Raw genomic sequence first — 17,738 nt, 5'->3', positions numbered from 1 at the left:
TGAAAAAAAAGGTGTGTAGTTTTTTTTTTAATTTTGCATAAGATTGTTTCGAAAAATTAGTTTGAAGGAATTCAAAGGGAATAGTGAAGAATTATTAGCATTAATTGATGCCTCAAAGAAAGAAAATGGAAACACCTATTAAGCAACCTGAAAGCTCTAGCATGACTCGTGAAGAAGAGGAAGAAATGTAACATGATATATCAAAATTACAAGACCAAGTATAACAAATTTCACTCTCACAATAGGTAATTGAAGCCAAGATGAATGACGTGGAAGCTAAAATGGATGGCATGCAAGTTAATATGGATGTCCTGGAAGCTAAGATGGATGACATGGAATCTAAGATGAATGGCATGGAAGCTAAGATGAATGGCATGGACGCTAAGATGGAAGAATTGAAGATATATTTGAATAAATTGCTACAAGAAATGGTTACTAGTGGTGAAGGGTAGTAAATGAAACTCATGATGAGAACAAAAGAAATGTTAATCATTATTTTAGAGACTCTAATGTTGGATTGGAGACCCACCATGTTCCAAAAATAGATATGAGGAAGTTTGATGGCAAGGATTCAAAAACATGGATACTACAGATGGAGCAATTTTTCGATCTCCATAATGTGCGAAACACACAAAAGGTACATATTGCAAATTTATATTTGGAACCAAATTAGTTTGTATGGTATCGATGGCTTTGCTCTAGTAAAAAAGTTGTCACTTGGGCAATTTTTATGGAAGAAATGATATCACATTATGAGGATACAAAAAGCAACACCTTTTTTAGCCAATTAATAAATCTCAAACAAAAGGGTTCAATGATGGAGCACATTGAGGACTTCCAAAAATTGAAAATAATGGTAAAAGATATTCCAAAGGAGCATGGGATTGATGTGTTGATAGGGACTTTAAAGGATAGTGTCGAACATGAGGTTCACCTTTGGGAACCTGATTCATTATAGAAGGCATTCAGGTTAGCGAGAAAAATGGAATGCAAAATTATGGCAACCAGGAAGCCTACCACTCACAACTATAAAGATTGAAGTGTTGTTGCCCCTAGCCTTCCACAACCTACAAGGTTGACACCACAACAATTGGAAGAAAGAAGATAAAAAGGGCTTTGTTACAGTTGTGATAACAAATACACTAAAGGTCATAAGTGCAATGAGAAGAAATTATTCTACATAGATTGTGAAGAGGAGGAAGAAAAGGAACAAGAAATGTCAAAAGAAGAGGATATACTCCAGAAACAAACCCTAGATGAAGAAGAAATGAATCTAACCATATCTTGTAATCCATTGGCTGGAATTACCACTCCTCAAACTATCAATATATAAGGACATATCAAGAAGAAAAAGGTAATAGTGTTGAATGATTCGGGAAGTACCCATAATTTTATTGATAGCCAAGGAATTGAATTACTTCCTATATCTAGCACCAAAGTGTCAATTGATGGTTGCAAGTGGAGGAACCATAAATTGCACTGGAAAGTGCCATAATATTGAGCTATCCATGGGATAATATGTATTAAATAGCCTAGTGGTTTCCATTCCAATGGATGGTGCTAATGTTGTAATAGGAGTCCAATGGCTACAATCCTTAGGTACAATAGCTTTTAACTTCCAAGAACTTTTCATGAAATTTCGTGAAAAAGGAAAGGAAGTTGAATTAAGGGGTATTGCAGGGAAACTGAGAAAGATAATAAGCTCTAATGGTATGACAAAGCTTCTAAAGAAGGAACAACAAGGCATAATTGTACAATTATGTTCACTAGAGGTTCCCACATTGAAATCATCCATTTCTCTAGATCTCCAAAAAGTCTTGGACAATCATTTAAAGGTATTTGAGAGTCCCAAAGGCCTCCCACCTATTCATGATCATGATCATGCTATTCATTTGATTCCAGGAAGTGTTCCTCCAAACATCAGGTTGTACAGATATCCCTATGCCTAGAAGAGTGAAATTGAATGTATGGTTGCAGAAATGCTAGAGGCTAGTATAATTCGGCCTAGTCAAAGTTCTTTCTCTACTCCAGTAGTATTGGTGCAAAAGAAGGATGGATCATGGCACATGTGTCTGGATTATAGGGAGCTCAACAAGCTCACCATTAAAGATAAATTTTCCGTTGCTGTCATTGATGAATTATTGGATGAATTGCATGGATCAATTTACTTCACCAAGTTGGACCTTCGTTCAGGATATCATCAAGTCAAAATGAAGACTAAAGACATTCTAAAAACATCATTTATGACTCATGAGGGTCATTATGAATTTTTGGTCATGCCTTTTGGCCTTACCAATGCACCTTGTACATTTCAAGGTTTGATGAATTCCATTTTGAAGCCCTTCCTTAGAAAATTTGTGTTAGTATTTTTTGATGATATACTAATCTACAACAAGTCTTGGAAGGATCATGTTCAACATGTTGATAGGGTGCTCAAACTATTGGAGGAGAAACAATTATATGCAAAAATCTCCAAATGTTTCTTTGGAGTACAAGAGGTGGAATATCTGGGTCAAAATTAATCTCATGAAGGTGTGAAGGTAGACCCTAGCAAAATTAAAGCCATTAAGGAATGGAAAATTCCCACATCCAGAAAGCATCTGTGAGAATTTCTCGATTTGACAAGGTATTATCGCAAGTTTGTTAAGAATTATGGGATATTAGCAGAACCTCTAACAACATTATTGAAGAAATATGCATTTTCATGGACTCTAGAAGCAACAAAGGCCTTTGAGCATCTTAAAGAGGCAATGTGCCAAGCACCAGTCTTTGCTACACCGGACTTGACAAAAGCCTTTATTGTGGAATGTGATTCTTTAGGAAATGGAATTGGTGTTGTTTTAATGCAAGATGAAAGACCCATTGCTTTCAAAAGTCGTCCAATCAAGGGAAAGTATTTACACAAATCTATTTATGAGAAGGAAATGTTCGCACTACTACATGCACTTAAGAAATGACGTCCCTACCTAATGGGAAGACACTTCAAGGTAAAAATATATCATGACAGTCTAAAATACTTTTTAGGACAAAGATTATCCTATGAAGAGCAACAAAAATGGGCCACAAATATGTTGGGTTATGACTTTGAAATCATCTACAAAAAAGGGATGAAAAATGTTGTTGCAGATGCATTCTCAAGAAAGGATGAGGATGTGGAAACATTGTTTTATGCTATTTCTATTATCCAACCAGATTGGATAAACAAAGCAAGGGATGAATGGAAGAAGGACGAAGAAGTGTGGCCACTCATTAAAAAGTTTCAGAAGATCCCAATTCAAACAATATTGCTAGAACTTGACGAGGAAGGAAAAATCATATTGGAGCTTGGAGCAGTCACAGAAACAAGAACACGATAGCTACGAAATAAATCAATTTCAGAATATCTCATCAAGTGGAACAACTTACCCATTGAATATTCCACATGGGAGGACAAGAATTTTATACAGAAGCATCAAGAACTACTCAAGCATTGAGGACAACACTTTTTGAAGGAGAGGGGCATGTTAGGTCCCTATACTACTAGTGTAACCCCTTATTGTTTTTATTACAACCCCCTTATTATATTGTTGTGCCCATGTTGTCCCCATATTGTTATTATTGTGCCCTATAGAAGCCCACTATTGTTATTATTGTGCTCTTACATTATTATTGTTATGTCGGCTCTGGCTATATTACAACCCCTTACACTCTTATATATAGAAAGGAGGTCTTGTCATTTGTATCATCCAAGAATTGTTCATTTTTGTAATATAATGGAGGTTTCCCCCTCGAAGAGGCTTATTTTGAAGGCTTTTATCTATCTTTTCTATCTTTTGTGAGGTGGTTAAACAACACAAAGAGAAACACCTTCTTTAGCCAATTGATAAATCTCAAACAAAAGGGTTCAATGGCAAGCGCATTGAGGACTTACAAAAATTGAATATAAGGGTAAATGATATTCTAGAGAAGCAAAGGATTGATGTATTCATAGGGACTTTAAAGGATAACATTCAACATGAGGTTCACCTTTAGGAACCTGATTCATTACAGAAGGAATTCAGGTTGGCAAGAAAAAATGAAAGTAAAATTATGGAAACAAGGAATCCTACCACTCACAACTACAAATATGGAAGTGTTTTTTCTCCTAGCCTTCCATAACCTACAAGGTTGACACCATAACAATTGGAAGAAAAAAGAGGAAAAGGGCTTTGTTATAGTTGTGATAGAAAATACACTAAAGGTTATAAATGTGCCGAGGAGAAATTATTTTACATATATTGTTAAGAGGAGGGAGAAAAGGATAAATAAATGTCAAAATAAGAGGATATAAACCAGGAATCAACCCCAAAGAAATAAGAAATGAGTTCGACCATGTCTTGTAGTGCATTGGCAGGAATTGCCACTCCTCAAACTCTCAAGACAGATGGACAAATGGAGATAGTGAAATTTATTTTGAAAGGATATCTTCTTTGCTTTGTATTTGATAGAAAACACAATGGGTCAAGTGGTTACCTCTAGTTGAATGGTGATATAATGCTTCAACAAAAATGACCCCATTCATGGCACTTTATGGATATCATACACCATCCATCATATCATCTTTAAGAGAAAATTTTAAGGTTCAAGCAGTGGAAGATCACATTAAGGATCAACAACAAGTTCTTCAACTCTTAAAGGATACCCTCAATTTGGCGTAGAATCAAATTAAACAATAGGAAGATCAACATCATAGCGAACGAAGTTTTGATGTAGGTGACTGGGTATTTTGACGACTACAACCGTAAAAACAAATGTCCCTTAAGCAAGCTGAGAAGGGTAATAAATATCACCAAAGTATTATGGTCCTTACAATATTTTGCAAAATATTGGTACTATGGCACACAAATTGGAGCTTCATGCATCTTCCCGAGTGAACCCAGTTCTCCACGTTTCATGCTTAAAGAAGGTTATAGATGATAAGCTCCCAGTCCAAACAATATTGCTGGAACTTGAAAAGGAAGGAAAAGTAATATTGGAACCTGATGCAGTCATAGAAACAAGAACCCAACAGCTACGAAATGGATCAATTTCAAGTATCTCATCAAGTGGAAGAACTTACTCGCTGAAGATTTCACATTGGAGGATGAGAATTTTATACAAAAGCATCTAGAACTACTCAAGCATTCAAGAATGGTTGAGGACAACACTTTTTCAACGAGAGGGGCAAGTTAGGTCCCTATACTACTAGTGTAACCCTTATTGTTATTAGTGTAACCCCCTTATTGTATTGGTGTTCCGTTGTAATCCCCATATTGTTATTATTATGCCCCATAGAAGCCCAATATTGTTATTTTTGTGCCCTTACAGTATTTTGTTATGTCAAATTTGCTTATATTGTGACCCTTTAGACTCCTATATATAGAAAGGAGGTCTTGTCATTTGTATCATCTAAGAATTGTTCATTTGTGTAATGGAAAGGAGTTTTCCCCCTCGAAGAGGCTTATTTTGAAGTCGTTGATCTATCTCTTCTTATATTTTGTGAGCTGGTTGAATAACAATTTCTTTCTTTCCAAACCTCCCGGTTCTTCTTGGTTCCCACTCTGAACACTCATGATGCTTCACAACCTCCTATGCTATGCATAGCCTTTGATTAGACCCCAAATGACTGTTTTTACAACCTTTTCTTCTGTAACATACCCTAGCTATGAAAACTAGTGAGTTATAACGCCACTTAGGCTTGTGCACAGAGTGCTCCTCCTACCATTAAATTTTTGTACCTTCTTTTGAGGAGCGTTAGCCAACCAATACCTTGATAATCAATGTATTTTGTGAATTCCTAGGTTGGGAAGCTGCTAATAGTCTGTTTAAGGGATTTGTGATTGTGCACTCTGTTTGGTTGCCTGTTTTTCTGATCATTTTTATTTTTAGGAAAATAGCTTAAGTGCATTTATTTTTCAGGAAAAGAAAATGAAGAAAAATTCTTAAAAAAAAAAATTGTTTTAATTGGTTTGATTCTGCACATGTATATTGGGTTAGTTGTTAGAGAGAATTACATGTCTGCAAGTTGTGGATGTGTTTACTGAATTAGACGCATGGTACTGAATTGAACTCTCTCCTTGTAGAAAGAACTTATTCATTGAATTGAAATTGAAAAACATATTTTCTACATGGTTTAGGTCAGAGTCTCATAAAACTCCATACATCAACACCCCTTCTGAAGACATTAATAAATTACCTTTAAAATCAATCTCGTAATAAAAGAAATCAACAACTCATTTTGAGCATACAAATGCATTAGTGTAGGATAGGATCTTGGGCTAGGAAGAGGTGAGTAAACTACCCAAGATAACAAAATTGAGACTAATGTTATTAAAGAGAGTAAAATCCTATTCCACTCATATTATCTGGGACCGCTCCCCTCAGAAAGGAGTTAAATATGAGACAACATTGGAATGTGATAGAAGGTAATTGGCCTTCAATTGCATCTCCATTGGGTATTATGTGTATCGGGGATCCCTTCGGGGATATCAGAGCTGAGTTGGGGACTAAGGTATCATGCCCACACAGTGTATTGTCTATGACCATCCCCCCCAAGTGGTGTCTATGGTTTGAGGTAACCTTAGTGGCCAGACCTTTTAGGGACAAACATCACGTGACTGGGGCGAGCTTCCCTGGAACCTAAACAAACAAACCTACTCCATCTTCAATTTTTGGGAGGGTTCTCGTCTTCACAAGAGTACTTGTCCCCTTAATTTGAGGTTCGGGCGAAGCTCAAGAGTAATCATAACTGTACATTTGACCAGCTCTCTCTTCTAGCCATTATGATATTTGGTTTCATCTCCATCAAATGGTGGTTATCAGGCAAAGACATACCCTCTGACTGGTTGCTGATTGAATTTTAGAGTATTTTTTATTTTTAGGTGCTGGTTTGTTATCACTGAGACTATAATAAAATATAACTGTAAAATTTTCTGATAAAATATGTCGGTCACTGTGGCTACATATGGCCCTTGTCGTCAATCTAGGTGACAATAAGGTCCTTCACTGACTCTGGAGGATCAGCTGAGCCTTGATGACCTGGATTCTCCCTTTTCTGGAAATTAGTCTCTAGTATCTAACACTAAATCACAGAACGCTTCCGAGGACACTATACTGCATGAGGAAGTTTTTATCAAAGGATTTGTACCTCCTTATAATCCTCCTCTCACTAATCCTCTGGGTCAAGTGTTTATTTAGGTGGCACTTGCACCTATCATGTCTTCAATAGTACCAACATCCAACATCCCTCTCGACGACTAATGGGTTGTGGTCTTTTGTTGACAAATTTGGTCCACCATCACTTCCCCCGCCAATAGTCAGTAACACAAAACTGATTGGTTACCCTTCTACCCAAACCATGCCAAGTTCGAGCAACCTAGTTACACCTACTATGAGTGGAACTCAATACATGCTAGTTTTTGACCCTTGTATGTCTACTCCTGGACCTTCAGTTATCGCTCCTAATAGCGTGGTTATCACGACTACCTTCAGTAATCGTTTTGGTTGGAACCCTTTTCTTAATTCAAACCCCTAGGCTCAAATTCTTGGGGGTAATGTTCCCAACATGCACATACCAGTCACGGGCATCACTATTTCCCCTCTACCTATAGGACAACCTGGACCATCATTAATCCACTTACCTACCCCAAGTGGACATTATTTTAGTGTTAGTCATGTGCTTATGAAAAATTATATGGCTAGTAGAATCCCTCAACCAGGTCCTCCTTTATCTATCTAGACACTCCCTCCTCAACCTCAATTGAGTCAAGGGGTCACTTTTTATCCTGGGGGCAACCAGTATTTTGCCCCCCAGCCTAATATCCCTTATGGACTGCCACCATATATGAGTGTTCCACCAGAACAAGGAGGTTGTTGTCCAATAAATCCTATGTATCATGTTGGAAACAAAGTGATGGGAGGACCTTAGGGTCCTTCAAGTCATTCTTCATCACCCTGGTCAGACTTGGGGGCACTAAACACTTTGCCTTTTTTCACAACACTTGATATGCCCAATTTGTATAAACTTACTAATGATGCCATCTACCATAACTTGCATTCACCCCTAATCCCACACAAAATACCTACCAACATCCTGAAGATTGAAGGGAAACAAGGGGATGATCTGGGTACACATGTCACCACCTACCATCTATGGTGCGTATCGAACGCCATGGTGGATGACAATATCCAGATCGGGCTCTTCCCCCGCACCCTTACTGGAAATTCCGCCAAGTGGTACATTGAGTTACCACACACGTCAACTAATACCTTTCACATCATCATAATGAAAATTTTAAAGCACCTCCAGCTTGCCATCCCCCACGAAACTGGAATGGAAATTATTACTACCTTGCACCATGACACCTCCACCCACATCTCTGATCACATCCATGAATGGAGACGTAGGGGAAGGCTAGTGAAGGCCCCCATTCTGGATTATCTGTTAGCATGTTAATTCTCCAAATATCTGCTTCCCCAAATTTCCAAGGACGTTGCCTTAGGTGGTGCACTCACAAAAGACCAATCCATTCATTGTGTCCAACACTTAGCTGATTTATTCATAGTCTAGCACACCATACAACGTAATCCCCAATGCCCCCCAGGACTTCCAATTCTCCCACTACTCAGAAACCTAGTGCGCATGTTGACAGTCTCATCGATGCTACCTCCGGGGTTCCTATAAAACAACTTAGCAGACACATTTCCCAGTTGTCTATCGATAATGCTAATTCTACCCAATCGACTGCTCTTTCAACTGCTGTGATCAACTATTTGTAGTCTACACAAAAACCTAGTGACAAGAACAAGAAGAACAAGCAAAATACCTCTCCTGCTTAAGAGCAGCCTTCTACGCAACCCAATCCCAAATAGAAAGCTTCTTCCAAATCTGATAGTGGAAAGAAAAAAGTTGTCAAGTTCCCTTGCAAAATCTGTACGGAGGACCACATGACACACAAATGTCCATGTTTCCCAGAATCCATGGATATTCTTTCTCAAAAGGACACTACCCAAACCCTTGTGGTCCTACACAACCCTTTTTCTGCTCAACAGTAACAACATCTTATTTCGAACCCACCGCAACCCCTACAAGGGGGAACAATAGTTCAAACCATCCTTCCTCTAGTGAAGGATCGTTGACCATTTAAACCTTTGAAACGGTTGATCTTCAAACACAAGCCAAAAACATATGGAACTCTAGTCGCTAACATTCTGGATGTTGCGTTGAGTTCATATCCACCTCCGCCTAACAATCTTCATATCGAAAGGCTTGTTGTTGATCTTGTGATTTGCCCCCTAAAGGGGCACTTCACCGCATGACAAATAATAGCTCTACACATGCTTCCCAAAACTATAGTATCATAGAAGATTTTGTGCAAGCATCATTAGCCATGTTTGCACTTGAAGTATTGCAAACTTGTCCAAAATAATGAAAATATTTTCTTTCAACCATTGGTGGAGTTGACGCTGAGGATTCCATGCTATCAATTTTCGACATGGAGAAATGTAAGCCTCGTCTTTCCCACCAACTTGCATTTTAGGTTCAATTAATTTTGAAAGGCAGAGCTATCCACAAAACAGTCATTGATGAAAGCACTTCGACCTCTATCATGTCTAATAACACTTCTCAACACAACAATCACATATGCAACCACTCCGTGATGGCATCTCCTTCCTGCGAGATCTCACGATGACTTCAACGCTACTTCTTTATAATTTGATGACTCCTCCTCAACCATTTGATCATTGGTTATTGTCTTATTAACAAACTCTAATGTGATCCAGGTATGAAAGACTACCCATGTCGTTTTCCCGATTATCAATTCCCCTCTGCATCGCTTGCACCCGAATCTTGAATTCAATCTTCAGACTCAGATCTCTTCTCTTTAATCACATCGCGTACTACAATCTCTGAGGTACGATATGATTCCTCCTTCAAGCACACATATCTCAATTACACAATCTCTATATGTAGCTCTTCCCATTGAACTGTTATATTTCAATTCTCCAGAATGGTCTTCACATGCCCAAATTTAGAGGAGCCATGTCGATAATGGCTCTAAAGCTTTCACGTTCATTCACCGACTTGACTAGGTGAACACCATCATTTTTCTTGCCCTTCAAACATTGGTTACACTATTTAGGCACAAATTGTTGTGAGTTTCACACGAGCAACTTAAAATGTTTCTTCACTCCTCCTTGAGCCTCTACCAATCTTCACACGAACTGATAAACAATCTCGTGTTGGTCTATGTTTAAAGTCGAGTGTTTACAGTCCCACATTCAACGAGTTGGTCTATAAAAAATTTTATGTATCGATTTGATGCTCCACATGTACACACCACATGAAGCTTGTCTTCGTGGTTTACCATAGTTGCATTGACTCAGCTTCAAGGCTTACAAATAGTTTGCAGGCTCACATTGAAGCCTTTGAATGCAGCCTCCTTCCTAGAAATATTTGTCACATGGTTCTCAAGCCAATACAAGTGTGAAACTCTCATGCAACTCTGATACCAACTGAAGACAATTAATTTAAAAATAAAAATAAAAAATCATGAGATAGAAACATCGCGGAAAAGGATTTTACGCCTGCATGTATTTCACAAAGAATGATGATACAATATATATACATCAAGCTATGTCTCAAGATATCTAGTCTATATTGGACATGAAATCTCTTGGTTGAGTTAATATCTCAACCACACACTAATCGAGGAGGTTAACTAGTTGGAGAGAATCTATTAACCAACTAGACCTCAACAAACTCCCAATTACTCTAGAATTGATGAGCACATCAAAGAAAAGTAGGAATTATATTTTCCACGTTTCATAATTTTATTTTTTTGGACTTATTGATTGTGAGTATGAAGCTAACACCAGAAACATCAACTTATAGGTTTTTTTTTGTGTGTTTAAGAGGCCACCTTGTATGATTAACTTTTGAATACATTTCATATCTAGGCGGTCTTCTTAGATAATTGGTGAATACAATGGAGGGCCATGTATTTAATAGATAGAGTTATGTCCATACAGTGGTTCAATTATTTGACTACTTTTCCTGGGAAACCCCTAACAAGTTGAGTATGTCAATATTGTCAATTCTACAAATATGTCAATGACGGTTAGAAGCAATTTTATCTTAAATGGTTGAAGTGATAAGCTCGAAATTGTGGTGAGAGCCATGTAAACAACACCTTGGTGTGACTTGGATTTTGAAACCTTGGGTTGAAATTTCATATCTTATTTTGGTTAATAAATATTAATAAAATAAATCATTTATTTCCACTTTATTTAAAATCATTATCTTATTTCTTTCCTCATCAATTTTTATGTGTTTTCTAACATTTTAACTTTATATTGTATATTATAATGAGTAATGATTAAAAGAAAATTAAATTTGGTTCTGTCATAGAAGAATTAAAAGTGAAAACATATCCACCCATAAATGGTCATTGAGATGTGTTATGTTCACATTAAAACCTTTATATATAAGATTTACATCATATAGTATGGTTTTTTTGGAATACATATTGATGAAATGGATAGCCTTTAAAAATACAAATATATAAATCCTTTATTAAAAAAATTCTTAAATTCTTCGCATAAAATCAGGGCTAACCTAATAAATGAAATAAGTAAAACATATTCACAAAATTATTTAATATATTGTTGTAGTTTGAGATTTTTTTAAATGAATAATATAATAAGGTTAACTCAAAAGACTTCAAAACAATATAGACAAGTGTCTTAAACCTTCATTCGAACCCTCTTTGTGTACTGATGATATGAAAAACAGCGGTCGATTTTCTCTTACAAGGCCTAAAGTGATTTTGGTTTTTGTTTTGTTGACATATATATAGTGTGTTAATTATATATATAGCTAATTTGTTAACATGATTTATGTAAAGTTTAGGTTTACAATTAATTGGTTGTCATTATCATTTTCATGGTATTGTCAACAATCAAGAAGTCTATACATGATAAAAAAAAAAATTATGACTTGGAGGATTTTGAACACACATCAATCCTCTACCCAAAAGTAATACACCTTTTTAACCCTATCACAACATGTCTTTGTCAACATGTCTTTGTTTTTTGGTAAGTGTAAGATCACCACCATGCTCCTACCCATGGAGTTCACTGCAATATATCTACATAAAAGCATCCGTTCATTGCAATATATCTACATAAAAGCATCCATGATTTAAGATATGATAAAATGGCTTAATCATAGATTTGACAAATAATTTTTTATTTTCTCAAAGTTTTCACAAATAATTATTTATTTAGTAATTACATAAAAATAAATATTTTATATACCAAATTTATTAATATTTTATATTATTTTAAAAACATATTATAAATCAATTAAAATTTTATAAGTATAACTTTAATTTAAGAATTTTATGATATAAAAATAAAAGCATGTAAATCACTATTTAATTATTATTATGTATAATCAAATATCTTTCAATCACAACGTTTTATATATAAATAAGATTTCTTAACCACAATGTTTTATATCACTTTAAAATTTTAACAAGTGTGATATGTAGTGTTCTTAATTAGTATTTGCCTCTTACGTAAAAAATTATTGATAACAAAATTTATTCCATACAAATTATATTTTTATGATGTAATTATATTTTTATATATGCCTATTAAAATGTAAAACATGTATAGACTTAATTGATAGGTATGTAGTGTTTCCTCCTAAAAAGTCATAGTTTGAAACTCAAAAATTTAAAATATGTATGTATATTGTCTTAATGGATTCCAACTTTATTGTGAAAAACCTTTGACCTAAATTTTATTTTGCTTTTTTACTATATAAATATTAAATAATAAAAATATCTCAATATATAAAAAATAAATATTAAAATATTAAAACATAATAAGCATATTTGAAAAAAAAATTTATTAAATCTAGTCTATTATGTAATCAAATACTTTCCCATATTATTTTTATAAAAATATTAATTTTGGAAGTGTATTCTATTGAATGAGTTAAACAAATTGCAAATCAACAACCAGATTTTATTTGGAGATAAATAAATATTAGAAAATATTGATAAATGCAAAACTTAATCACTTAGTACCAATCCTAGTAAACCCACAAAAATGTGACATATAAGCGTATAACTTGAATTAATAATTTAACCAATTAAAATAAAAACCACTTGATACAACAACGAAAACTTGAATCCATAATTTAAGGAATGTAAACATTATTTGAAATCATAATCTTTATTTTAATTATTATTGACAAATTTAATTAAAAAATTGAATTAATAAAATTAAAATTATAGAATTTTTTTTTTAAATTTTAGTTTAATATTGAAATTCCTTATAGAAACCACATAAATTTTCAAATCATATTTTTGAATTTTTAAATTAATTCATTTATAATTTTAATACAAATTTTAATTTTTAAATAAATAACATAGAAATTTATTTTTTATCATTCTTTTCTCTTATCAGTTTTTATAATACATATATTACTTTTCCGTTTTACAAAACCTTACCTACCATAAAATGCTTACTTACCTTTAAAAAAAATCAATAAAAACGAAAATATCCGTATAATTCATTTTATAATTTTATTTGATAATTTTTTGATAATTGAAAACCATGCTTACAAAACACCATGTCACAATAATTATGATACATTAATTTTTTTTTTTTTAAATCATCAGTGTCCATAAAACTTCTTTTAACGTTGGTAAATTAATGAAACTTATTAGGGCACTATGATGGCATCGGCTTTATTCCACTGCATTGAAGATACACCCTCATCAATTCGGACTATGCTACCCACTCATAGAGGATGCCTTGGCAGCAATCTCCTCGATAAATTCTTCAATATTTTTGTCTGAAGACCCGCCTTGCGCCATTGCCTCCCTCGCTAATGTCTTCCACCGTACAGCGTTCTTCTTCATCTCAAAGCCTCTCTCAGTTTCCATGACCATCCTAATACATTTCTCCACTTCAGCCTTCTCTACCAGTCCGTCTGTTGATCGTTTACTCAATCTCAATCCCGCCTTCCATTTCTCTTCAATGTATAGAGCATTAAGCATCTGATCGCTCCATTGAGGCACCGCCAACATGGGAACTCCAGAGCTGAGCCCTTCCAGCGTCGAATTCCATCCACAGTGCGTCATAAATGCACCGACAGACACATGAGAAAGGACTTCCAGCTGTGGACACCATGGAACGATGAGTCCCTGATCGGAGGTTTCTTCTAGAAAACCCTCCGGCAAATTTTCGTCATTGTGAGTCTCCCCTTTGGAACTGGATGGTCGAATTACCCATATGAAGGGATATCCACTGGCCTTCAACCCAAGAGCTATTTCATGAGTTTGTTCTTTTGAAAGAACTGCAAGGCTTCCAAAAGAAACGTACACAACCCTTGCGGGCTCCTTCCTATTCAGCCAGTCCGTGCAGTTTATGGTTTTCCACAAATTTGCACCCGATTCTGTGTCCCGGGGATTCCGTCCCTCCAAGAAAGCAGAGGGTATGACAGGACCGACGGTACGAAACGGAGGTACTGATTTTATTGAGTTGTTTTCTTCTGATTCAATTTCGTGAAACGAATTCCCCAGTTGCCATGTCACCTCTGGGAGAAACTTAAATTGTTCCACACCTAATCGCCAGATAGCCGGAAAGGGATTGGAATTGGCAGGTAGCAGAAAGGATGGCAGGTCAGAGTGACTCAGCGGTGGAAGTCCCTCTATTTCTATCACCTCAGTAGTCTTCAGCATTTCGTGCCATTCTGCTTCTGAAGAAAAGAAAAAGAGATCAAGATACAATTAGTACGGAAAGCCGGGCATCCTTATCCCTTTGCAGATTGAGAGAATATTACGGAATTTTATAAGCAACTAGCTCAATTTTGTTACTTAATTTTGTTGTCGTCGTTAGAATTCTAAAATATTTCTAAAATCTACCATTCCAAAATATTTCTAAAATCTATAATCAAAATAAATTTATAATTAAAAATGCCATAAAAAACAAACCATGTAAATGCTTTTTCCGTCGTATAAACCTACCCAATTTTATGATAAAATGGTGATAAATCAAATATGCCGCACACGACTGTGTCCAGAAGAAAGCCGAAGGAATGCTAAACTTTTTTGAAACCTTGGTAACCCAAGCAAGAAAAGAGTCATAAACGATGCAAGAAATCTGATTGCCTTGAGCATTGAGCCTCTCTACCAGATTTCCTAACGTCACTTCTCCTATCTTCGACAACATATCTGTCACTATCTCTACGTTGTTCCGGTCGACATCCGCTGCAAGTCCGTCTGAGATTGTCTCGAACCGAATTTCCTCACGTTTCTCTGAGGCTCCCGATACCGTGCCTTGTGCCTGTAACATGCTCTTACGGCTTGCCTCGGTTGTCACAAAGGTGACCTCCAGATTTTTCGAGGCAAGCCTCTTGGCAAACTGCAGCATTGGATTTATATGACCCTGCGCTGGGTAGGACACCACCAGAACGCGAAGCTGGCTGTAGTCGAACATCACAGAAGATCCCATTCCCTTACACTCTAAGGACTACCAGCTAAAAATTGCTACACAAAGTGTCCAAATTCTGAATCTCCAGACACCTCTCACTATGCTAGTGTCTCTCACCTCTCTTACTGCGCTTATTTATCTACAATTTTCATCATTTTGAGAATATATAAAATATTTTCTATTTGTTCTATTCGGCGGATTTTCTATTTTGCCCACAACCATAATCTAAGCTCTGGCCGGAGACAAAATTGGAACAAATAACACATGGGATATGAGTGGAGTTGATAGATAATACTGGAATAGTGATTTTTTGGTGTGGAGATTTTTTGGAAAAAATGAAGTGAAATTTTGATTTGTGTTATTTAAATTGGTTTTTTTGACTGTATATATATTTAGCATTTTGAAAAAGCAGCATTTACATTGTGCAGAGTAATTTCAATACATTCTTGTCAGATTTTAGAGAAATTAAATTAGAAAAACTTATTAAAAAACTTCCAAAAAATCTCACTAAAAACAACTAAAATAATAATATTTTAATTTTAATAATTCAATTTATTGATCAATATAATTGATATCTATACATATATAACTACATGGTGAATCCGTAGCTGCCAGTCTTAATCTATGGGAGACCCAGGATCAATCCTCATAGCTGCCACTATAACACCAAGAGTACATCCAACTACCTGCAAGTCGATATACTAAGATTCTATGGTTTTAGCAAAGCAAGACTCTCGTGCCGCCAAAGTGACGATGGGGAATCTGCTTCTAGAACATCCACCACAACAGAACAGTTTACTCATTAAGATTTAACTACCGTCTCAAGCTTCGTCCAAGTAAACCACACATCACTCTACATAATTGATAATTATTTTTAAAAATTTAACCCATACAAAGCTTTTTACAGGCTGAATTAAAAATAAAATAAAATACATTTATCACATAAAACAACATTATAATTTTGTCCAGTTAGTGAACGACCAACAATATTACGGAAGCGGTTACGTAATCGCACTGCGGGAGAGTCCCCATGCTAAAGCGACAACCAGAATGTGATTCCTCTTGTCACATCTGTGCAACGTTCCTCTTTCGGTTCGTACTCAGTTAACCACGGTTAAGTCTAGTTCTCAATGTCAAACCTCGGATGGCGCGTTGGGTTAAGGTAGACAACGAACCACAGTTCGTCAATATTCCAGTCCGCTTTGTTTTATATTTTACGCAGGTCCGTGGCGCGATCTACCAAATGTTCCGAGATCAGCAACGTTGTACACATCGTCAGATTACCGGCGCCAGTGTCGTTTTCTTTTTCTTGAATGCAGAAAATTTGTCGGAATACAAAGTTGCCGCCGAAATATCCGGTTCCAATAATTGCAAGCTATCCGCTGGGCAAACGTACGCCAGAGATATTTTTTCGACATTAAAAAAATCTGATCTGTGGTGATTGCCATGAATATATTATTATTACTTAATTAATAAACTGGGATCAATTTTTTTAAAAATTACGTTAAAATAAGGAAAATGTTAAAAATGAAAATTACGTTAAAATAAGGAAAATGTTAAAAATGACTTTAAATTAATAGGATGTGTACTAATTAAAAAAAGTTTTATTTCTTAGATTATGGGCTGAATAATATTTTAAAATAACCCATAATATTTTATAATCTATATTTGTGAGGATTTTCAGTTTTTTTCTGAAGTTTTTTATAATTCCTGGTAAATAATGTATAGCCCAATTTATTTTCGAAATCAACACCATCTAAACTAAGTATACGCGTAGGTTCATATTAATAATTATGGTTATTTATGACATCGCCAGTCATTCCTTTCCTCATTAATGTTTTTTTCACTAAAATTAATATATAGCTTCGTTGTCAAGTTTATGAAATCATTTATTTAGAGAACATCGTGATAGGCTGCCATCATTGCACTGGATACCTCAAATATGATTAGACAATATTTATCAAATCATTTATTTATTTAGAGAACATCGTGATAGACTTGGCCATCACTTGCACGGGATACCTCAAATGTGATTAGATAATATTGTTTTATTGATGATGAGTGTGTAGCATTAATATTCAACCACGAGTTACGAGTTATTAGGTATGGATCTATAAAATGTTTCAACTTACAACGAAGAGCATTATCAATAAATTTTGATAAAAAAATTGCCATAAATAAAAAAATAAATTATAAAGTTTTATTTAGGAAAGCAAAAATAATTTAATAAG

General features: G+C 35.3%; 1 pseudogene across 1 annotated transcript; it reads right to left on the bottom strand.

Annotated features, from left to right (window-relative positions):
- Positions 1-13,854: 13,854 nt before the first annotated feature.
- LOC149197711 (UDP-glycosyltransferase 74E1-like) lies at positions 13,855-15,600 on the bottom strand (annotated as a pseudogene). Its single transcript, XR_016254225.1, has 2 exons — positions 15,042-15,600; positions 13,855-14,773 (listed from the first exon to the last, which is right to left on the bottom strand). The product of XR_016254225.1 is annotated as a UDP-glycosyltransferase 74E1-like (transcript).
- Positions 15,601-17,738: the final 2,138 nt, after the last annotated feature.

Source organism: Pinus tabuliformis, chromosome 2_2 (genome assembly GCF_031772625.1).
Source record: "Pinus tabuliformis cultivar Carrire ecotype Pingquan chromosome 2_2, CPIR1, whole genome shotgun sequence".
In the NCBI taxonomy this organism is placed as follows: domain Eukaryota; kingdom Viridiplantae; phylum Streptophyta; class Pinopsida; order Pinales; family Pinaceae; genus Pinus; species Pinus tabuliformis.
This window is presented reverse-complemented; position numbering and strand designations above follow the sequence as displayed.